Raw genomic sequence first — 24,210 nt, forward strand, 5'->3', positions numbered from 1 at the left:
CTTCATACCTTCTGAAAATGATAAATTTGGAGCCAGAACTGCATTTTTGTGTAAAAAAATGTAATTTTTCATTTTCACTGCCCACTTGTATCAAAATTGGTGAAACCCCTGGGGGTTTGAAATGTACACTATACCCCTAGATGAATTCCCTGAGGGGTGTAGTTTGCAAAATGGGGTCACTTGTGGGGGGGGTTCCTAACTTTTAGCATCTTAGGGTGCCTAGAAACCTACATGGTGCCTAAAAAATAATCTCATAAAAAGGAGGCTCCAAAATCAAGTAGGTGCTCCTTCTATTATGAAGCCTGTGGTTTGGTCACCGTGCACACTAGGGCCACATATAGGATATTTATGAAAACAAAAGAATTGGGGGAATCAATTTTCAGTCACATTTCTCTAGTAAAATGTACTGTGTTCCTTAGAAAAATGTATTAAAATTGCAAATCTGCAAAAAAAAAGAAATTTTGAAATTTCACCTACACTTTGTTTTAATTCCTGTGAAACACCTAAAGGGTTAACAAACTTCCAAAATGCTGTTTTGAATACTGTGAGGGGTGCAGTTTTTGAAATGGCATCATTTATGGGGGTGTCTCACATACAAGTCCCTCAAAGTCACATCAGAACTGAACTGGTCCCTAAAAAAATCAGTGTTTGAAATTTTCTTGAAAATTTGAGAATTTGCTATTCATATTGTAAGCCTCCTAGTGTCCCAAAAAATTAAAAGGAAGTTGAAATAATGATGTCAACATAAAGTAGACATATGGTCTTTGTTAGTTATTAACTATTTTGAGTGGTATGATTATTTGTCTCACAAGCAGAAAATTTAACATTTTGCAAATTGCTAAATTTTCCATTTTTTTACGACATTTTGGTATTTTTCACAAAAAAACACAGACTGCATCGACCCAAATTTACCACTAACTTGAAGTACAATGTGTCACGAAAAAACAATCTCAAAATCACTGGGATAAGTAAAAGCAAAAAAAAGTTATCCCCACTTAAGTGAGACATGTCAGATTTGAAAAAAAGGGCTCTGTCAGGAACGCAAAAACTGGCTCTGTCAGGAAGGGGTTAAACGATCAGAGACGCTGTGGAAGAAATTGATCAAAAATACACTGATAGCCACAGTAAGTGACATACAAACAGAGGTGTCGGCAGCTAAAGATTAAGGAGAACTTAATTACAATACAATACTGCATAAGGTATATTGCTGAAATATAAAAACAGAAGGGCAAAACGCAGGCTCTGAACATACTAAAATAACCAACATAATCACCACATAATAACAGAGGAGGTACGGCACACCAAGATACAGTAATAAAAGGACGTACAGTATTAGGTGGGAACAACAGAAAGAGAGCTCATATCTGACAACAAGTGGAACCAAATTGTATCCAAGTATCCACAACAAGGTTGCCTGTAAAGATAAAAGGGCAACATTGTAGAAGGGTACTGACTGTATAGCAATACAAGGCAATTAGCCAATAATAGAAAATACAGCAGGAGAGAATAGAAAAGACACTAATGTCAGTACTGAAGCAAATAAACAAATATTAAATACTATCTTCTCCTTAAAGAAATAAGGAGATTAAACACAAGGAGTCAGTGAACCCCAGATAAAAAAGAGCATCCACATCCCGATTTATTAAAGCACATTTTCAAACTTTTTTTGCACTTCTATACTATAGTCTAATAAGAGGGTGTAAATAGTACACCTCTTTTTTAATCATTGAGATAAATAAAAGTTACATTTTAGTAAACAAGTGTCAGTTGGACGTCATATAGAGCTATCTGCAGTGTGCACCCATTTTTTCTCTACAGTATTTAAAGAATACAATATTTTAAATGGAAGAAACAGAGAAAAAACAGTGAATAACAGATAGTTTTTTTCACATAGAGAAAAGGGAAGGCTAAAATTCTGATCTATGTAAAAAAAAACGGCAGATAAAAAACTTATTTAAAAAAAAAGTGGTACTTATGTATTATCTGGGCTCCCATGTTAAGTGCACCCCATTTTTTCATACCCCTACTATCCAACTACGCATGGAGTTGATTTTATATAGTGTGGCGAGCGCAGCGAGCCACCGTGCCCGAAGCGTGGCGAGTGCAGCGAGCCCCGCGGTCTCGCTAAGAAAAACGGGAGCCCAGATATTACATAAGTACCAAAAAAGTTTTTAAAAGTAAATGTATAACCTAACTAGCGGAGGAGTCAGCAGGCAGTACCCAACACGTTTCGTCCTTTATACTTCATCAAGGGGTGAGGGGGAGGTGTGCCTGGACTACTATTTATACTGTACATACTTATTAAACTTAATTATGATGTCACATCCTGTGGGATGCACCTATTGTTCTAAAAACACGGAGTTAACAACAAACATCTATTTCAGGTATATAGGTAGTTAGTACTTCCCCTGTGCACTTTAAATACATAGCTTTTTTAGGAAAACGATAGGTTTATATAGCAGAAAATAATTCTAGTACATTTTCGGGGGGAGTTATTCCCCACCTCCAGCGGGGCGCGCGTCACTTCCGCTCCGCTTCCTGTGTCACAGTACTCTGCGCTTGTTGCCGCCTTTGGACGGATGTCCTTCGTTCAACTATACCCCACTTCCTATATTCGGAAAGCCAGGTCTGCCCATCTGTGATGTCGTTTCTGTAGAGGTTTGTTCATTGGACGCCTTGGTCACGTGGTTTATACTGCTGGACGCTAGTTCCATTTAGTCTGCTTTGGCGGCCATTTTGCTGGGGACTTTTGTATTCTTACACAGGGAAACGGCCATTTCTTTGTATTCTTGGCTGTGGAAGTAGTTTTATGGTGCCCATGATTTTCTTTGGTGGACTACAAGTTCTTAATTTCTTATGTAATCATTTTATGCACTTTGTAGGTAGAGAGAAAGGTGAATTAGTACTCACTCGTGGATTCTTATATACATTTAAATTCCAAGATTGCTGTGAGATAGCGTTTTGTGACAGTATTAAGTGATATATATATATATATATATATGTATATATATATATATGCAGGCAATGGACCGGCACTTCCCACGAAGAAGTAAAAGTAAAGCTGCGTGCCTTTGTAAGGATTTGTAGAAAGCAAGGTTCCCAGAACACCGCAAGTTAACCAGGAACAACACGTCACTGCAGAACTTGAAGAAGAAAAAATGAAGTTTTATTGCATAGCCTCAACGGCTCGTTTCGGGGTTATTTACCCCTTTCTCAAGAGGCAACAACAAATACAACATACAGTGTAGCAGCATGCCTTTAAATAGCAGTTATTGGCACCAATTTGTGAACGCTGGACATTACTGCCTAGCCCGTTCACCTGTGTCCAGGTCCAGGAGCAATGACGTATGTGGCTCACACCCACAACGCCATTGCCATGGAAACCAGGCACGGTGTTCGGCTTGCAGAGCCAGCGTCAGCGTCCGGATTTACCTAAAATTCATAAAAATCTTGTGAACCCCCCTGGCAGACCCATCATCTCTGCCAGGGGTAGTCTTTATCAACCGGTATCACAGCTCCTGGACATGCTTATTCAGCCTCATGTGACTGTCCAACCAGGTTTCCTCAAGGACACTACCAGTTTCCTCAATGCTGTCGGTGGTACTATGGATTTGCAGGACCATACCAGGATGTGTGTAATGGATGTAGCTAGTTTGTATACATCCATTCCACATAACCAGGGACTTTCTGCCATGTGTGACTTCTTGAATGGCCTCACTGAATTCCCCTTCAATATCAATTTATACTTGCAATTGTTGAGGCTGGTCCTCACTAAAAATTATTTTCTTTTTGACGGTAAAATGTATCTGCAGACGTCCGGGTGTGCGATGGGGGCGGTGGTCGCCCCGGCATATGCCAATGTATTCATGTTCAATTTTGAAAATGAGATCATCTTTAAACATCGCTTTAGCCAGCACATCCGGATGTACTGCAGATACATTGATGACCTATTTATGTTTTGGGACGGAGGGGAGGAGCTATTTAATCTCATGATGGAGGAGATTAATTTGTTGGATACCCCCATCAAATTCACATACAAATCAAGTAGTGAATCCATTGACTTTCTTGATGTAAAGATTTCTCTTGTAGGGGGTACCATTCAAACAGCAGTATTTAGAAAACCTACAGACAGGAATACCCTGCTGCTTTCCGGTAGTCATCACCCCCCTTCCCTTAAAAAAGGTCTCCCCTACTCGCAAATGGTGCGTGCGTGTAGGATATGCAGTGATCCGTCTAAAATTGATGGGGAATTGGATGTGATCATTGACAAGTTCCATGCTAGGGGTTACTTGCTTAAGGATCTGCAGAATGCTAAAATAAAAGCTTTAAAACTTAATCGTGCAGACCTTTTAAAACCTCAGACAAAACGCAATGATAAAGTTTTTCCTTTTATCTCCAAATTCGACACTTCAAGCATGGTGGTCCCTGTTGCTAGTAAGGCCCTTTGGCCTATTGTCTCCACAGACAAATCCCTCCCTGTGTTTAGAGATGTGCGACCCCTGGTATGCTACACCAGGGGCCGTAATCTCAAAGACATCCTGGTCCACTCCGACATTACGGGGTTTGATGTGTCTCCTAACACCATTTATAAAAAACCAGGATGTTATAAATGTCCGAAATGTGTTACCTGTAAATTCATGATTGCCTCTGACAAATTTAAGGATCCACACTCCTCTAAGGAGTATCGTATTAGACATGTACTCACCTGCGACACCCAATTTGTTGTATATGCATTAATTTGCCCTTGTGGCTTATATTATATAGGCATGACATCAAGGAAATTCAAGGAGCGGATGGGCATGCACCGCTCTGCGATCAAATCTGCCTTGCTTGGCAAGAAAGCTGAGCAACCGGTCGCCATTAATTTTAAAGAATTTAACCATCCTTTGGAATCCATGAGATATATGGCTATCGATCATATCCCACCATCAAACCGTGGTGGGGATAGGGTGAAACGCCTCCTAAAGTTAGAGGCTACCTGGATCCACAGACTCAATACTGTTTCTCCTCATGGACTAAATGAACGGATAGTATGGAGTACTTTTATGTGAACCTGCTACCTGATTAATTGATCATCTTGTTCGATAATTTTGTATTTTGATATTCTATATGTGTATTATGTGCATTCCTATATATGCCACTGTATTTTCTATGGTATTTTTCCTGATTATTTGTGTTGCACACGGGTGCTGGCCCTGGATACTGGTGGCGCCCCTGGGCTCTGTCTCCTGTCGGGCGGGTGTGAGTCGTTCCGGACTGGTTGACGGGGCCCCGGGTCTCCCCCATTGTCTATGCTGCCACTATTCATGTGCATCCTTTATGTTTTATGTTTAATGTGATTGCGCCGCGAAGCGTCGTCATGACGACCGGCACGCCAGTGAGAGAGGCGTGCCCGGCCTGCGTGGCGGCGTGAAGCGTTGCTCTCAATGGGCTTTTTTCGTGCCGCGTTGCCGTGACGACCACCACGCTAGTGAGAGAAGTGTGACTGGTCTGCACGGTCGCGTGGGACGGTGCTGTCTAGGTTATGTTTGTACTATTTTGTAGTTATTATGTTATATTGACATGTATTTTTCTGCTTTAGCGTCTTTCTGTAGATCGCAGTACTGGATGCTCCAGGCGCCCTCCTGACGGGACTCCATGGCAACTTGGACGCGGGTGTGAGCCGCGTCCTATGCTATGTGATGACGTGACGGGTGGTTGCCTAGAAGATCCGGACGCTGACGCTGGCTCTGCAAGCCGAACACCGTGCCTGGTTTCCATGGCAATGGCGTTGTGGGTGTGAGCCACATACGTCATTGCTCCTGGACCTGGACACAGGTGAACGGGCTAGGCAGTAATGTCCAGCGTTCACAAATTGGCGCCAATAACTGCTATTTAAAGGCATGCTGCTACACTGTATGTTGTATTTGTTGTTGCCTCTTGAGAAAGGGGTAAATAACCCCGAAACGAGCCGTTGAGGCTATGCAATAAAACTTCGTTTTTTCTTCATCAAGTGCTGCAGTGACGTGTTGTTCCTGGTTACCTTGCGGTGTTCAGGGAACCTTGCTTTCTATATATATATATATATATATATTTCGAGATTTATTCTCGTCATCAGGATCCGGATGACGAGAATAAATCTCGAAAGATCTTGATGAAACCTGTGTGGTCTTAAGTTCTTTTGAAAGACGTCAGAGTGCCGCATAAAAGGAATGCATGTATGCCACCCCTGATGTGGAGTTGAGCTGAGGAAGGCACCTGGTGCTCCATCCATTTATTCAAGCAAAGGAGTGCCGGATATATATATATATATATATATATATATATATATATTCTGTACTGTTACTGGCTACCTAGCTGGCTGTGCAATAACCATGTGGCGCCACTGAATGGCTGCCTGGGTACTGCACATCTCGGTAAATATGTTCCCCATGTCGGTGTCCCTTATTAGAATGCATCTAGTGCATATCTGTACATGTGATGTATATCTGTACTGCCATTGTTATTTGTTCCTTGTACTGATAACCCTTTGTATTGCAGTATGTGCATTGTTATTTTTAATGTCTGTAAAGCGCCTTGAGTCCTGTTGGAGAAAGTGCGCTATATAAATAAAACTTACTTACTTACTAAACTGCGAGTCAACCAGAATCTCCCCCTAAGTGTCAGGATCCACCCAAGTGTGGTTACATTTGTGCTAAACCCAATATTTCGGTGTGTGATCTTATACAGTAACAGTACCTCCCCCGCAGGTACCAGAACCCAGCACTTACTTCCTGCCTTCTGCAGCCGGTTCTCCTCCTCTCTCAGCTTGTTCTGCATCAGTCGTAGCGTGTTCTCTGCCTCCTACAGGACACAAGTTATATCATCAGACATCATGGATGGCATGAGGCTCATTACTGTATATGCAGTAGATTGGGCGCTATAAGATTCTGCGCAGTGCAAGTTTATACGCTAATATAAAACCCATCTTTAGATAATTATAAAGGCAGCACTGACTATATAGAGTTTATGGCTGATACTATAAGTAAAAGCTGCCTTTAAATGCAGAAACAATGTAAATCGGCAGAGTGTTTATAAATCCAGTGATAGATACACTATCTATATAAAAATAAAGTAAAAATTTATAATTTTCCTTTGGTCTCACAGTACAGAGCAGTCACTCAGTAAGGGCTGCACAGATCTTTCTATGGTGAAGCCCCACAGGCACTTGTGATGTGAGCAGACTAATGTGGGCGAGTCTTAGTACAGCAGATGTAAGCATGGTCATCACTGTAATTCAAGAGGAAAGGGAAAGAGTGTCACTGTGTGGTGCACATATGGTGTGTACACATGGTGAGATGTGACGTGCAATGCGATCCGATCGCATAGCATCACATGCATGCGATGGCATACAATTTTGACTATATAGTGCAGATCTGCACTATATAGTCAAGGCAGCCAAGACTTTCTGCCATGCGATACGGGAGCAAGCATCGGGATTGCAAGGGTTAAAACCCTTGTGATCTGCATGCGATCTGCGGGCGATACCGATGCGATTCTGACTATATAGTCAGAATCGCAGGATGATTGTACCCATGTGCACACACCATTAGAAAATGCTTGAATAAAATGTAATCTTTATTTGAAAGGATCCATAAAATGTTGTGAAATGTTCAATAAAACAATACATATAAAGACACAGTAATGAGGATTAAACTTATGCTACATCAAAGAGGATAGGGAAGAAAAAAATCGGTTTGCTGCCGTTTATTTAATATAAACAATACAGTATAAGAGGTGGAGGGCAGACATAAACCCCTGGAGCATACCTCCCAACTGTCACGATTCCGTCGGGACAGTCCCGATTTTCGGGTCCTGTCCCGACGTCCCACCCGCGGCAGGCATTGTCCCGCTGCGGGGGGTGGCAGTTGGGAGACCCCCCAATCTAGTAGAATAGACGCTGTGCGCATGCGCACAGCGTCTATTCTCGTATGAAAATGAGGTCGCGGCTAATTAGCATAAGCCGCGCCCTCATTTGCATACGCCCCGCCCCCTTTTCGGGCGCTCGCGTGTCCCTATTTCATCCGGACACAAGTTGGGAGGTATGCTGGAGTCTCTTAGCACAAGTGTAATCGGAGTGTCCTGCTTCGGTGCCCAGTATGTGGACAACAGGTGCGCTCTTGCTGTGTTCTTGGTCCTGACGAAGCTCCTTTGTGAAGCGTACGCAGACCGACTGCACCCACAGTGTGTGCGTCCCTTCCCCCCTTCCCCCCATGAATGTATTTTGATCTGTATTAGTTTAAAACGGTAGCATTACCAACGGACGCCAGTTGCCACTGGGTCCGTAGAGCCAGAGAAGCGGTGTATGACGTCAATCACTGCAGCTCTCTGAATCCAGGGCAGACTGAAGATCAGTGGTGTAATACTCACACACCTCTTTCTAAGTGCACCACACAGTGACACTCTTTCCCTTTTCTCTTGAATTGCATTTACTCTGTGTCCTGTGGTAGCACCCAATCCTCAATATAAAGATTAGATGTGTATAACACAGCGAATATTTCTAAAAGAGGGGTTGTTAAAAATACCACTATATTACTTCCCTGTGCAACTGGCATCATCGCTGTCCTTGTATGGCCATCACTGTGGTTGACATCAATGGCGAAACTGCAGGATACTGATGGCAGCATACGATGCAATGAATTACCATCAATGGTTTTACCAATCGATGTCCATGCCTTTTCTTTAACTAACTGGCCTGTGGGCCAATCAGAACCTGGGGGCAGGTCTTCAATCATGTAAGGGGCGGAGCTATGCTTCATGTCCTGACACCTTGGGGGAAAAAAACTATTTGGTTATGCTGTGCCATCGATGTAGGGGAACCATCTGGTTCACCCCCATCAGTGGAAATAGCATTCTATATCGACCATAAACTGCACCATCGATGATTGATAGCCATCCCTAAGCAGATGTGCAGCACAGGTGACTGAATGGTGCTCATCAGGCTGGGAGCGTGTGAGTGGGGACAGGTTTATTCCTTTGGAGAAAAAGTTCAGCACTTATCTTCTGCCCAGGACTGAACTGTACAATGTTCCTGGTCTCATCTCACACCTCAGGATCTCAGCACCTCTTCCGATACCCAATAATAATCTATAGTCCCACAGGTATCTATCCCTGATTACTACGCCCGTTGACAAACCAAGCCAGCCATACCCACCCACCCACAGATACTCCACAGGCTGGAAGACAGTTCCTATAGTAACTACAGGGGACCAGACATCTCTTCCTTATCATGGCTTGTCATGAGCCCTGGACTCTACAAAGTATCCTTTTATATATGAGGCTGAGACCTTCTTTACAAGGTACAAGTCTGGCAGTAAAACCACTTGCACACGGTGTATAATGAGGCTTGTCCTATAGTATGACTACGTATGGCCCTTCTCTATGAACGTAGAACCACAGTGACATTCCTTCCCTCGGATATGACCATCTGCCACAAGCGACGGTTGAAGAATACAATACACTGTTCATGAGCTGAAGCTTATTACTTCTCTAGGGCCAGTGACAGCACCTGGTGCATTACTAAGGCATGAGGCACTGGTAATATCACGAGTTCCTAATGAGAACTCAAGAAAATGAAGCCTAAGGTCAGACTGTAATAGAGTGATGTAATATACAGGATCCAGCTTATCACTAATTCAGGAATAAATTGGAGCACTTTGATTGGTCAGAGCATGGAACCAACCAGATCAGAGTGATTTCATACATTCCTATGTAATGAACAGGCTGTGACCTGTAATTCATGATGCTACATCTAACCGACTAAATTCTATTTCTTATTCAAATTTGTGGTTGCCTGAAGACATAGGAGTAATGTGGAGTTGGAGAGGACGAGCTGGGAGAAGGAGTATGTTAGTAATTGACAATAATTTGTACTATTACCCCTAAATCCACAGCCTGGGTTTGGAGAATTACCCTCGTGCTGTCTTCAATCACGGCGTCCTAAAGTATCAGCATTATTGTCACGGCAGCCGTGGGCCAAAAGCTTCTCAATGATAAATTCTGATATGACAGCAGATGAAGTGCTTACATTTCGGCCTGGCTAGTGGGTCTGCTATCTCAGGGGTAAATGTATAATCATAGCCTGATTGGAGGCAAGCGGATCCACAGAACAGCTGTCCTGTGGGAGTGTAACCCCGCTTCCTTGCTTGTTTGAGGCATCTAATCTGGCTGATAACGGTCTGTACAGCCTGTAACCGCCTGACCCGGGCACATAACAAAGGTTTAACAAAAGCTGCTCCACCCACTACGTCAACGTTCTTCTGACCAATGACCACAGAACAATGTCTCCTTCCTATCTATGACTGTCACCTTTACAGTCACCTACTATATGAATACACTTTACAAGAGCTGCCCAAGCTGATTGGCTCGTTCTCTGTTATATAGGGGCTGTTAGGGGCTGTTACTAGCATTCACATATGTAGGTGATGTGTTAGACATTAGTAATGTAATGGAGATCAGACTGTGATCACACTGCATAAAGGAACCTGGGTACCTTACTGAAAACATATAGCGAGACGTGCCACGGATATGTCACCAGTTTCCTCATCCATTTGGGTTACCACAAATGTATCCGCACAATTAGTGTTCACACTGAGCAGCTGGATTGTTAGACTATATGATAACTGAGAACATAGATATATATAAGTATAGAAATGTGGACAATGCTTGTCGAAACACCCTATTGCCAGGGAAACTCCATCCTACTTGCACCCACATCGTGTCTCCTCTCTGACTGACGTTTGGCTGATTACTGTACATCTGCTTTACTGCATAGATCACTTGATTCTGGGGTTGGCTATATAACGATGTCGGATTATGCCACATGTGTTCTCAGTATCCTTAATGACCCCTTGAACCACGACCTTTAATTGGCGATTCCCAGTCTCATCTAATATCCTCAGAGGTTTTTATACACTATTTTGCCCAACAATGTGGTATGTGGACAAGAACATAGAACAAATGGATGCTAATACTTTATTTGGGCCGACACTACACTTTGTGGCCACATCGTCACATGATAAGCAGCCCTTGCAATCCTTCCTCTGGGCTTTGAGTTATTGAATTACTGCACAGTACCGCGCTATGTTGACGGGTTACAGCAAATACAGTCACCAGACCTGTAAAGATGCTCAGCTGTCATATGACACTCTGGGGCAGATGTATCAAGCCTGGTGAAGCGATAAAGTGGCCAGTGATGAGGCAGCAGCCAGTCAGTTCCCAACTGTCATGTTTCACATCCAGCCTGTAACTTGACAGTTTGGAGCTGATTGGCTGCTGCTGTATCAATGACCACTTTATCATTTCACCAGGCTTACTGTATTACATCTGACGTTCTATGCGCACAGAGGGCCTAGCTTATTTCTTATTGTCACTGCGGCAACAAGTCCGGGACACTACTGGTCAATGTCAACATTATTAATCAAATTGAGGATCCTCTCACTCTAGATACACCCAGCTGCAAACTAATTGCCCTTATTCAACGGCAAATTCCTTCTCAAATGGACAAAACCATGTGCACTGCAGGTGGTGGGCAGATATAACATGTGCAGAGAGAGTTAGATTTGGGTGGGGTTTTTACTTCAAAGTGATCTCTATATTGCAGTGTAAAAAAGCAGTCAGTATTTCCCTGCACAGAAACAAAATAACCCACCCAAATCTAAATCTCTCTGCACATGTAACGATCTGAGCACTGTAGATCGCTCAGCAAGATCACTGAGCACACAGTGCTGCACAGCGATGTGTCAGCGCTGTGTGCTGAGCGATGTGTCAGCTCTGTGTGCTGAGCGATGTGTCAGGACCAGTGGTCTCCCGTGTGAACTAGATTTATCCAGCATACTGGATCTTAATCACTGGGCGACACCACTTTGGCCCCTACACATGGAGCGTTGTAGGGGCATTTTTTAAGTGATCTAGTCAAATTAAGTCTGATTACTTAACCACTTGAGTGGTATGCCCGGAAATTTTCCGGGCTCAGCTGCGCTGCCGGGCAAACCACTAAGATGAAGGTGTGCGCCAGTGGTGCCTGCAGCTGTGCACCAGTGGCACATCACCCTTCCGGGCACCACGCAAGTGGCCGCTCTCCCCTCCCATCACTCCTCCTTACCTCTCCACTCTGGCGATTGTACGCCAGAGCCCCCTAACCCCGCCGCCATTAGTTCTAGTAAGCAGGTGGCAGGCACGGGGATGTTCATCACAGATCGGGGGGACTTCGGGTGCCCAAGACCTCCTGAGCTGCCCCAAACATGCCCGAGCCTGCCACCTGTTATGATTGGCAGCTGGGGCAGCGGCAGGGCCAGGGCCAGGAGCACTGGCGTACAATCGCCGGAGCAGAGATGAGGGGGAGCAGCAGGAGGGGGGAGAGACGGGGGGGGGGGCACAGCTCTGTGGTGGGTTTTGCTGGGGACAAACCTGTCCTGGTAGGTTTGTCCTGCCCCAGCAAAACTCACCACTCAAGGGGTTAAAAAATGCCCTGAAATCGCTCCGTGTGTGTAGGCCCCCATAAGCCTTGTTAATTTACTAGAGCAGGCTTGCGGACCCTCCCGGATTGCCGAGAGGCTCCCGAAAATCGCAGGTCCGCTGCGAGGGGGCGGGGCTAAAATGCCGCAAAACGCACCATATAGCCCCGCCTCCTACACGCAGACCCGCAAATCTCGTGTTTTGCGTGGATTGGTGGCAGGGCTTTGATTCAGCCGCCTTGTTCTCGCCCCCCGACCATGAGATTTGGCTGGCCTCTCTGGGCTTCTCCCGGAGAGGCAAATGTAAAAGTCGGCAAGTATGCACTTGTGGTAGCCAACCCTAGCCCTCGAGAGCTACCAACAGTGCACATTTTCCAGATAACCTAGCTGCTGCACAGCTGCAATCATTAATCACTGACACACTTTAAAAGATACACAGATGGAGCTAATTAGCTCACTTGTGATTCTGTGAGGAGACCTGCAAAACATGCACTGTTGGTAGCTCTCGAGGGCTAGGGTTGGCTACCCCAGTACTAGAGGCACTTGTCCATCTGACCCCTGACCACACAGCTCATGCGGAATGCATGTCACATAGTACTCTCACTCCTCTTCTAGGATAAATGGTCTGTCTGCCGCATTAGTCATTTACTTTAATGTATATTATTTGGACATAATAACGTGAAAGCACAAAATGACTCCAGATGGGCAGTTACATGAGGTTAATAATTCTAAGATCTTCTTTTCTCTATCAAGAAGTTACTTTAAAAAATGATTGGAGCATAATTGACGGTGTAATGGTTAGCATTACTGCCTCGCAGCACTGAGCCCGCATACTTACCTACCTGACCCTCTCCTTCAGGGAGAACACGCTCTGTTCCTGGGCTTCCCTGGTAATGTATGATTGCCATCACCTGTGGGGAGCCAGGTAATTGATAAGAAAGGTGTTTCATCCCAGGTGATGGCAATCATACATTTCCAGGGAAGTCCAGGAACAGAGATTTCCACCACTGCCCTAACTGTGTGGTGTTTGTCTATTGTCCCCGTGCTTGTGTGGGTTTTCTTCGGGTACTCCGGTTTCTCCCACAATCCAAAAACGTACTGGTAGGTCAATTGACTTCCAAAAAATTTAACTCAAGAGTGAATGTCTGTGTGTGCGTGTACATGTGGTAGGCATGGCCGGTGTAAGGCTTCACAGCACCCTAGGCAAAACTTCAACTTACTGCACCACCCCCCCCCCCTCTCCCCCATATTGCCACCAATACCCACTTTCCAACCTCTTAAGGCATACTTGACAAACTTTCTGGAATGGCAGGGAGGCTCCCAAAAAATCGGGTGGTCCTCCCAGCCCCACCTCGGGAAGGTGGGCAATTCCCTGCTTTCCCTGGAGGCCCCCTTTGCCACCCACAACAGAGTACAAGGAGGAGGGGGTAGCAAAGTAGGGAAGTATACCTCAAGGGAAAGTATGGAGGTACTTAATGCCACCTGCATTAAGTACAAAGATCCTCATGGATATCCTTAAATTTTGATAGACAGACTTGGTGGCGCCCCCCAAGACCCTGGAGCCCTAGGCAGCTGCCTAAAGCTGCCTAATGGTAGAGCTGGCCCTGGTGGTAGGGAATATAGATTGTAAGCTTCACTGTGGCAGGGACTGATGTGAGTGTTCAGCTATAGGGGCCAATTAATCAAGTAATATTTGCGGCTAAATCGCTGAAAACACCCGTTTTTGGGGGTTAACCGCAAATATTAAGTATCACCTAAATGTATTAAAGGGGGACCGCAGCAGAAATCTCCGATCCCTGCTGCGATCCCCCCTGCAGCGCCGCCGGCCGCATCCCCCCTAGGTTTCTATGGGGGATGCGAAGCTGCCTGGTGTATCAACAACGGGCAGCCTGGCTTCGCATCCCTGGGCTATCGCAATTCTGGGATGGCGATAGCCCATTGTAGCCTACGGCTGCGGGATCGCACTGCCGAGCGGGGCAGTGCGGTCAGAGTGGTCGGCGGGGGTCAGCGCATTACCGCGCATGCACAGACCCCCCAGCTTCCGGGTCAGGACTTCGCAGGGACGGGCTCCTTTTGGAGCCCTGTCCCTGCGCCCTTCTAATAATACATCCAGGCGATATTTCACAATACCGCAATGCAATGTCCGGTGATGTCACCGTGCCAGCATTGCTCTAGTTTGATAAATGCGCCCCATACTCTGTAAAGTGCTGCAGAAATCAGCCACAGTAATTTACCGCAGCTAATGGATTCAGCTGGTAAATCAGGGATTATGCAGTGTAGACCCTTATAAGTAGCCCTCAGAGGCGCAATAAAATATGGGTCCGAACTAGAATTGACCAAAAAATGAGTGCAGTTACTTGCAGTTGGTGAATGCGTTACTGACTGTGAAAGCAGGCTGATTTATCAAGGATAATACACAAGATAGAACTCACGCTATTTTATATGGGATGAGGGATGTACTATGGGCTGTTGGGTTGGGATAACACTGGCGGTGGCAGCTGTATAATGATTAGCGGTGATCACTGTTTAATAGTGATTCCATACCGGTGTAACAGTCCTTAGCCAAAAAGACAGTTTACCGAGCTTTCCCTCAATAAGAATAGTCATCTACAGACTATAAAACACACTCATATTATATTTTATTGATCTATACCGTACATTGTAAATATAGACGGAAGTGGACATCACCTGTAACCCTTTGCTGTCCTGTTCCCTGTGCCTCAGCTGTTTAGTTCAGACTGCGGTCTTCTGGATTCATGCCTCCGATTGCAGATTCCCCTCTGTCCTTTCCTCCAATCAATGCAAGGCAGGGGGGTTAAATATCCTGCTCACAGACCCAGAAACTGCCTCCAGCAACTTGTCTTCCTGCTGCATGTTCCAGATGCTCTTCACTGGTCAAGCTTGCTTCCTGGAGTCCCTGCGTGAGTCTTCAGCATTCAGCTCCCAGAGGCTCTGCTTGTCCATCTGGTCCAGCGCCCCCGGTCCGGTCCACAAATAGTCCTATTCCTGCTCCAGTTCCTGTTCCTTTAGTTCCTGTGTTTATCCTCAGTATTCTTCAGTTATCCGTTATATGCCAAGTGGGCCATCCTGAGTTGCCGTTTTCTTCAGTTGTCCGTTATAAGCCAAGTCGGCCACATCAGTTTTGTTATCTCCGTCACCTGTTCCTGTGTCAACGCCAAGTCAGCCATTTCAGTTCTGTTACCCTGTCACCTGTTCCTGTGTCAACGCCAAGTCGGCCATTTCAGTTCTGTTATCTCTGTCACCTGCACCCGTGTTAAAGCCAAGTCAGCCTTTAGTATGCATTATACAGTCGGAGTGTCAACACCAAGTCGGCAAGTTCAGTTTCCGTGTTTATCCCTCTGAGGCCTACCCGGTCATTTCAGCTATACTCCAGTCTGTCGCAGCTGGACGGTCTTTCAGTTGTCCTAGTTGCCTTTCCGACCAGAGACTCCTACGTAAAGTCCTCAACTGTGCAGCCTCTCACCGTCAGTGTGCACTTCTAGCAAGGGGCTGCGACCTGCTGTCCAGACGCAGCAAAACCCAAACCTCCTTGCAGAGGTCCCTGGCGAAGACCGCTGGGCAGTTAGACTCTGCGCCATCATCAAGGAGTTCTCACATCCAGGGGGTTTATGCGCAGGTCCTATATCCGATCCGCCACGCTTCCAGCTCCCCAAGTTCAACCTGTCCCCTGGACAACCATTCGGTGTGACAGTTTGCACCAGCCACCAGATCACCACGGTCAAGACTGAGTCCACAAACTCCTAGTCGTGACAGGTCTGTTTTGTAGCAAATCCAACGGTGGGGGAACTGTGTATGAGCAGAACATGTTCTGCATGATTCTTTGCAGTCCTTCCTTAGCCCAAGAATGATTGGCTGTGATGTTTGGGGAGGCGGCAACCGGGACCGTTCTACAAAACAGGGCTCTGCTTTTTGTATGCGTACCTAGCCCAGGGTCTGTAGACTTCCTGGGCCTGGTGGACGGTTCTGATGTCCAGACTGAGTAAGCTTCGGATTATGTGGATGGCCAATGGTAGCGATGGTGATCCGATGCAGTGTTTTTGGACTCAGCACTGGGATCGTAGATGCTGTCAGGAGGAGCTGCTAAAGCAATAGAACATTCCTTGTACGGCGATGTACAACGGCTTCCCTACAGCTGTACAATACCAAGCATACAATGCATATGGGCCATATCATACGCAGGTTTTACATTAGATGTTTCTTCCGGTCAAATAAGCGGGGAACTTGTCTTGTCACTTTACCAGCTGGTTTGCGGAAGAGATGGGTTCTGATATAGCTCATTGGTATGTGCACCCAAACCTACTCAAAAGCCTGAGTCAGGTATGGGTCTTTGTGTCAACCAAATTAAGGTCGACATGCAATGGGTCAAACACTGAAGGTCGACAATGGGGAGGCCGACAATTTTTTTTGTCTTAAATGTCGACACATTCGACATGGACACCAAAAAAGTGCACCGCATCCTCTCTCATGCTTCGTGCTCGGCACACTAATATATTCTCCCCCCACGCCGTAATGGATGGTAGGGCATGAAATACCGCCTGTCGGCATATGTCTGCTCAAAAAAAAACCTGAAAAACCCATGTCGACATTTTGACGGTTGACCTTCCCATTTTCGACCTAATGCTTGCGTCGACCTAATAGACCTTCAATGGTCGACCCAAAGCATGTTAACCTTAACAGTGTCTACCCAACGAACCTATACCGAGTCAGGGTTGCACACCGTGACGATTTTTTTATTTTTTTTGCAGGAACAACTTACTGCGCATGTGCTAACTACATTCCCGACACGTAGACAGATGTGTACAGAAACACTATGGTATTTGCAAATCTTGCTGGGGACCGGCAAGTGATCAGAAGTGAATGCAAATACGGCTGGGTTGTGGCATGTCATGGATGACTGCGTTCTCTATTGCTACACACAGTGGCCATATTCAGAGAGAGTTAGCTGAATCTGTGTGAGCCAGGAATTGGCCGAAAAGCCGATGTTTGGCCGATGTATCGTTGATAGTGGAGTGCAGGGACCAGCCAATGATTCGATAAGTGGGCATTTCAAGCTTTGCTCTGTCCGTCTCACATCCATACATACAGGGATTGCTTAAAGTAATATTTGCATATTTGTGCATTTCTAAAGGATTGCAGCAGCATTTGGTTTTCCCTCCGAATCAGGCCTTACGTCTGACAAGTGTACGCTGCCATCCTTCTCTCCATATGATTTGTATGATGTTCTATCCACATTGCTCTAACTATAAAGGGTATAAAAGGATTGCCTTACCGGCTTCAGCAAGCATCCGTCACAAAACAGTTGATATGCTAGTGCTAGGTACAGGGGCGTAACTAGTACTTAGTGGGCCCCATAGCAAAATCTTGAAAGGGGCCCCCTCCCCATTGTCACTACAATACCCCTTATGGGGGCAGGAGAGTGATGGGAATGGAGCGACAAAGGGGTCTATGTAATTCAACGCACTGTGAATAACGATCACCGCTCCCTGCCATTTTGCTGATGGGGACGCACGAGTGAGGTTCTCGCACGTCCCAGTTAGCCACTACGCCCTCCGCCAATCTGCACCAGCACATGCAATTTGGCAATGCTGCAGGTTGGCTGACAGCGGCTCCATCGCAAAAAGATAAAGGTGACACGGAGGTGGACTGAGAGAGAAGGGTGAGAAATAGAGTGGGCAGAGATAGAAAGAGAGGAGAAGGGGAGAGAAGGGTGAAGGAGGAGGGGGGAGTAGAGGACAAGAGGGAGAGGGAGTAGAGGATGAAAAGGGGAAGGTGTACAGGATGCTAGGGGGGATAGAGAAGGGGAGGTAGAGGAGGAGAGGCCAGAGGGGGGAAGAATGGAGGGCAGGGGATTACAAACTTGTGGCAGCCATCACTTGTCCCTCCTAATCCTCCCCACCTCCCCCAAGTACAGGGAGGACTGTATAGCTGTGTGTACCTCTCTGTCAAAGCGAGCAGTGCAGAAAATAAGGGTTCCTTGTCACTGACACATACAGTGCAGGCTTCCTTTCACTGCTGCCACACTGTCATAATGTACCTGTTGCATTGGTCCCCTGCTCCCACCAGCGCCGCTCCCCATCTCCTGGTGGTGCCAGTCTCTTGCTCCCCCTGTGCAGGTCCCCTGCGCCATGCCTCTGCTCCTGACATCGCCAGCCCGCTGCTTCCAGTCGCACCAGTCTCCTGCTCCTGCAAGTGCTGGTCCCCTGCTCACTGCCGCACCAGTCTTCCGCTCCGCCCGGCACTGGTCTCCTGTGCCCTACAGCAGCATCCCCACGCTTCCGAATCCAGCCACGCTCCTGTCTGCGCTGGTCCCATGTGCCGTGACAGGTCGGGCGCGCCAGTCTCCCGCGCTGCTGGTCTCCTGGTCTCCTGGTCTCCTCCTACAGCCAACCGGCCATCATCTGCCGCTTAGGGTTAAGTGCTTCACCGCTGAAGGGGGTATGCGCAGCGCACAACACTATTTAAATAAAATAATCGAATGGGTGCAGGGGATTGCTTTGGGGCCCCCTCAAGCCTCCGGGCCCCATAGCAGCTGCACCCCCTGCACCCTGTGTAGTTACGCCACTGGCTAGGTACCAGTTGTGCCGAGGGGGCTGCCGAGCTGGAGTGGTCCAGACTCCTAAGTAACAGTTTAATAGGGTAGTAGCCCTGCGCTCACCCTCTACCCTGTAGACTGATGTACTGTGAGTAACAGGTGTCGACTGTGAATGAAAAATGTGACGCACTGGATTTATAATAATAATAATAATAATTTATTATAATTGTGCTGTGCTGACATACAAATAAAATTGTTGGCAGAGGTAACCAGTGTGCCTGTAGCTCGTGCTAAGTTATTATGTCAATGGCACTGATGCTTGGCAATGAACTGGCACAATGCGGGGGGTAGTGGGGGATGGGAGTGTTGGGGCGACTCTGTGTTGGGGTAATTGCACAGAGTGATGGTGTGGGGTCTGCGGGAAGAAGTTCAAGTCTGTAACAAAGAGGTCAAGGTAAGAGTGTAAATGTCACCGGGGGCTGGCGTCCCTAACCTCCCGGTGGTGCATTCAACACTTACCCGATACCTGTCCCTCTGAGGCTTGATGTCCCTCGCCGCGTCTCTGTCAAACTTCACCGGCGCGTGCACTCGTACAGCCGGCCGCTGGTCCACACTGCTCACACGGCGGCTCCCGTCACTTCGGGTTCGGGTTGTGGGCGTGCGCCCGGAGTGCGGGTGCTTGACTCCTCTGTCACATATCACCAATACCTACATCCAAGTCTCCTCCTGACAGAGGAGTCGAGCGCACACAGCTCCGGCAGCACCCGCACTCCGGTCGCACACCCACAACCCGAACCCTTGAACTTCTTCCCGCAGACCCCACACGCTTACAGTGGCCACCTCTGCAGTTATCGCTATGGCCATGCCAAGCAACAACACAATGGGATAACTCCATCAACGGTCCATGCTGCATAAAAATAAGAAATACAAGCGTCTAGGGGGCACAGAGACTATAGAGGTGTCATTTTGCTGTAACTGGTGTTGTAACACAGTTGAATGTTTGCCTTGGGCAGTTAGGGCCTAAAATGTTCATGTCTTTTTTTTTTTTTTTTTGCAACTGAGCATGTGCAGAAATTTCTAAAAGTTTACACAGCAAACAAGCTGCACAGTGTGTATGTACAGAGCCGCTGTTGCGATTAAGACTTATGGTATCAGAAATCTAGTGTAAAAGTAATGGGAGGCCCTGGGCAGGGACTAGAAATGAAGATAAAAATGGTTCGTTCAGTGGTGCATTGTGGGAGTGTCAATGCAAGCGGCTGCGTTCACAAATGCAGGTGTAGGAGTCCGCTGTCAGATGGAAAAACATAGGGCTGATGAAAGTTGGTATCCCGTCAACAATCACTAGGTCGACAGTGAGTAGGTCGATACCTAAAAATAGTTGAATAGTGCCTGAAACACAGCGACGCAGTGAGCTATGTGAGGGGACGCGGTGCACTTATACAGTGTCCATATTGACATACACACCAAAAAACATGAAAAATGTATGTGTCAACCTTCAGTCACTGTTGACCTAAAGTATTTCGACCTAGACATTGTCTACCATTTATACCAGGTGATTGCCAACAGCCACTGCTAAATGTGCTTCTCTGCGAGATTGTCAGTATGGCCATGCAACAGTTATCAGTATGGCCATGCAACAACACAATGGGATAACTCCATCAACGGTCCATGCTGCATAAAAATAAGAAATACAAGCGTCTAGGGGGCTCAGAGACTATAGGGTGTCATTTTGCTGTAACAGGTGTTTGACTTGGGCATAGCACATGCGCTGTATGTACAGAGCCGCTGTTGTGATCGAGACTGGCGGTATCCGAAATCTAGTGTAAAAGTGATGGGCGGCCCTGGGCAGGGACTGGAAATGAAGATAAAATTGGTTCGTTCAGTGGTGCATTGTGGGATGTCGTGGATGTGTCAATGCAAGCGGCTGCGTTCAAAGATGCAGGTGTAGGAGTCCACGGTCAGACGGAGAAACGGGGCTGACGGTATCCCGTCGACAATATCTAGGTCGACCACTAATGGTCAACAATGAGTAGGTCGATACCTAAAAATAGCTGATTAGTGCCTGAAACACGGCGACGCAGTGAGCTATGTGAGGGGACGCGGTACACTTATCCAGTGTCCATATTGACATAGACACAGAAAAAAACATGAAAAATGTATGTCGACCTTCTGCTTGTGTCGACCTTTAGTCACTGTTAACCTAGAGTATGTAGACATAGAAACTGTATATCAATTATACCAGAACCATGAACGTTTCCATGGCGTCACATCCTGCATCCTTGCAATCGGTAATAAAGGTGCATGGATGGTAAAAATAGTCTCTGGCCCTGCACACAACCCCATTGCAGATAGGTGATTGCCAACAGCCACTGCTAAATGTGCTTCTGTGCGAGACTCAGAATCAGGCCCTTATTGAGTTACTGGCCCCCTCAATGCTTTAGCGATATAAAGCCCACCTATAGTTATAAAGGTAGAATGCTTCCTCTGCAGTATAAAACTGTATTTACTTCATTTTCAAAGATAATAACAGCGGCGGACAAGATCCACTGTCGCCAACACTCCAGCAGCCATATACAGAGACTGTTATCGGAACCAGATGAAAGGATAGCAGCAACATAATGATCCCAAAGTGACAATCATTTCTATTAGTTCTGGTTTGTAGCAGAGCGGTTACAGACAGCCGTACGTTTATCCCACTAAACCCTATAATTCCAGCAATGAACACTACACAAGCCATTTGTCAGGGAGAGCAGCAGAGACTAGACCGATAAGCAGGGAAACGGATTGTATCTCCCGAAGCGATCGATACGAGCAGATGCGGCCTATAGTGCCGCAATCCGCGGCTGAGCCAGGATTATTGCACTCACCTGGCCAGTGAGTGGGCGCGTTACGGACCAGAGAAATTACTACATAGTTATTCTATGAAACATTTGTTTAAATAAAAGAGCTTTCACAATTAATTGTTCAAACATAGGGTTCTGACACTGAAAATATGTGAAGGAATAAATGGAGCAACTAGGTCTTATTAGCAGCAGCTGTAGCAGTTGTTGGAGAAAAAACACAGATACCTGGGTATCTGTTTGGGGCGCCTGTATGAGTGGTTAGGCCTGCAGCAATCAAAAACAGGTATTGTCATTCCCTATAAAACAAAAGAAAAAGTGGGGGGAGATTGCGCAAAATTGAGGACAGAACAAGGTTTTGTAAAAATGTAACAATAACAATTTATTTCTACATATAACACTCTAAAAAATGGTGCAATTGCATCGGGGGGATTAAAATGGAAATAACGGGAAATTGAAAAGGCTGAGTCCAGTAATGGATAATGTCACCTTATTCTCTGGCAAGTGGAAGGTGGGAGATGGGGACGGTGGAATTGTCCTCCAGACACTGGGACAGGAATCCTTTTGCAGAGTTTCCTCCAAATCGGAATTGAGGTGGTGATTATCCTTGATTTGGATTCTCTGTAGTATTGAGGTTTCACTTGTAACCATGTATAGGTACCTTAGATAGGTGGCGTTCCTTCAGAGGTTGGCACCACAGTAGAATGGTTCGTGGGTAGGTGCCCCGGTCTGGTTCTCCACTGATAAATTGGAAATTGTAATTTTCCTGGCCAGGTGATGTCTGGAACAGCAGCAATGGGGGAAGGGGGTGGCTGATGTGCCTGTTCCAACGCGTTTCACAGCTTCAGAGCAGCTTTTTTAAGGTAGTACCCCAGTGGAGAACCAGACCGGGGCACCTACCCACCAACCATTCTACTGTGGTAGATAACAGATAACAGGGTTTTTACCGCATTTCTGTCTTAGAGAATCGCCCCCTGTATCTGTATATAGGGACTCCCATAGTAAACACCTGCTCCTCCTACAGATGGGACCATACAGCAACCCTGTATTTCATGTGTGTGTATGTAGTTTCTCCAGGTTTCTTGCGTTAATTGCACCTAATAAGAGTAGCGCAAATCCTTTTCTGTTTTTGTTACTGGTGTTTCATTTAGGTATTTTCCACTTGTTTTGTCCTTATGTCTATAGCGGAAATGTTAATTACAAAACCGTGAATAGATATGTGAAAAATCTGCAAATCCGGTCAGTGGAGTGGCAGTGTTGGCAGGTTAGGGGAGTGAGCCCACAGGTGTATGGGTATCCTTACCCTTTGTTCACTGACAACAGCCACTAAAACTGAGGCTCCAGAGCCATTGTGTCTGTGTACGCGGTCGCACCCTGTGACATGCACCCAAAACGGTAATCCACCGTTACCAGTCACAAACATTCCCGTCAGTCACACTGCTGCCAAATCCGCGATGCGAACGACAATGGTAACGCAACTTGACTTGTGATCACTGAACTGTGAAAATAGGTTTGGTCCTTATATAAAGCAGGCCCTAGGGTCTTTCCATATGGATTTACTAGTGTGAAATGTCATTGCTTATAATGCTCCACCATGGTTCTCACCTCAAAACGTTCCTGCAGCTGCTCCACCCGATGGTGATTCTCTAACTGCTGTTCCAGGTAGCAGAGGTTGCGATACTTGTCCATGTAGATCTCATACTGCTTCTGAAGCTCTTCCTCCAGCTTCTCATATTCATCCATGAAAGCCGGCCTGAGAAGCATAATTACACTTAGGGTAACAGTTTGGCCTTCAGTTATGTGAGCCCTGAACAAGCACAACTTTATCGAGGCGTGCTCCAAGTGACACCTACAACTTCATTAGGCAGCCTTGCTTTGAATAACCTATTACTGATCCCAGTTTATGAAGAGGGGCCAGGGGCTGTGTAAAAAATGGATGCACATACAAATAATGGATAATAAAAGAATATATATTTACCTCACGCTCTGCAGTGTCTGCAGTCTCGCTCGATTCCTCTCCAGCTCCTTTCTGCGCTTCTCAATTTTGGAATCCAGGTTCACTTAATCAGATGCCCCATTAGTCAGAGAGTCTCTCATCTTCTGACACTGCTCCAGAACGGAATAAGAATAGAAATAGCGCTTTATAAGACATTGATCCAAAACACCCTCACATCAATTCACATCACCTTCCGTGTTACACTCTTGTAGCTACATCTCTATCCAGTTCAGTGTACGCAATTGTCTGCATATCGCCACTCAGATGTACGGTGCTGCGATGTACATGTGGATGTTTTTTAATGCAGAAAAAAAACGACAGCCAGCAATTCTATTTGACCAAATAAAA

At 46.2% G+C, this 24,210-nt stretch overlaps 1 pseudogene across 1 annotated transcript; it reads right to left on the bottom strand.

The window, feature by feature from the left end:
- Positions 1 to 941: 941 nt before the first annotated feature.
- On the bottom strand, positions 942 to 23,963 carry LOC146019436 (clusterin-associated protein 1-like; annotated as a pseudogene). The gene is made up of 4 exons (XR_014450542.1): positions 23,845 to 23,963; positions 23,472 to 23,619; positions 6,750 to 6,822; positions 942 to 2,874 (listed from the first exon to the last, which is right to left on the bottom strand). The product of XR_014450542.1 is annotated as a clusterin-associated protein 1-like (transcript).
- Positions 23,964 to 24,210: the final 247 nt, after the last annotated feature.

Source organism: Crinia signifera, chromosome 7 (assembly GCF_055691185.1).
Source record: "Crinia signifera chromosome 7, ASM5569118v1, whole genome shotgun sequence".
Taxonomy (NCBI): Eukaryota; Metazoa; Chordata; class Amphibia; order Anura; family Myobatrachidae; genus Crinia; species Crinia signifera.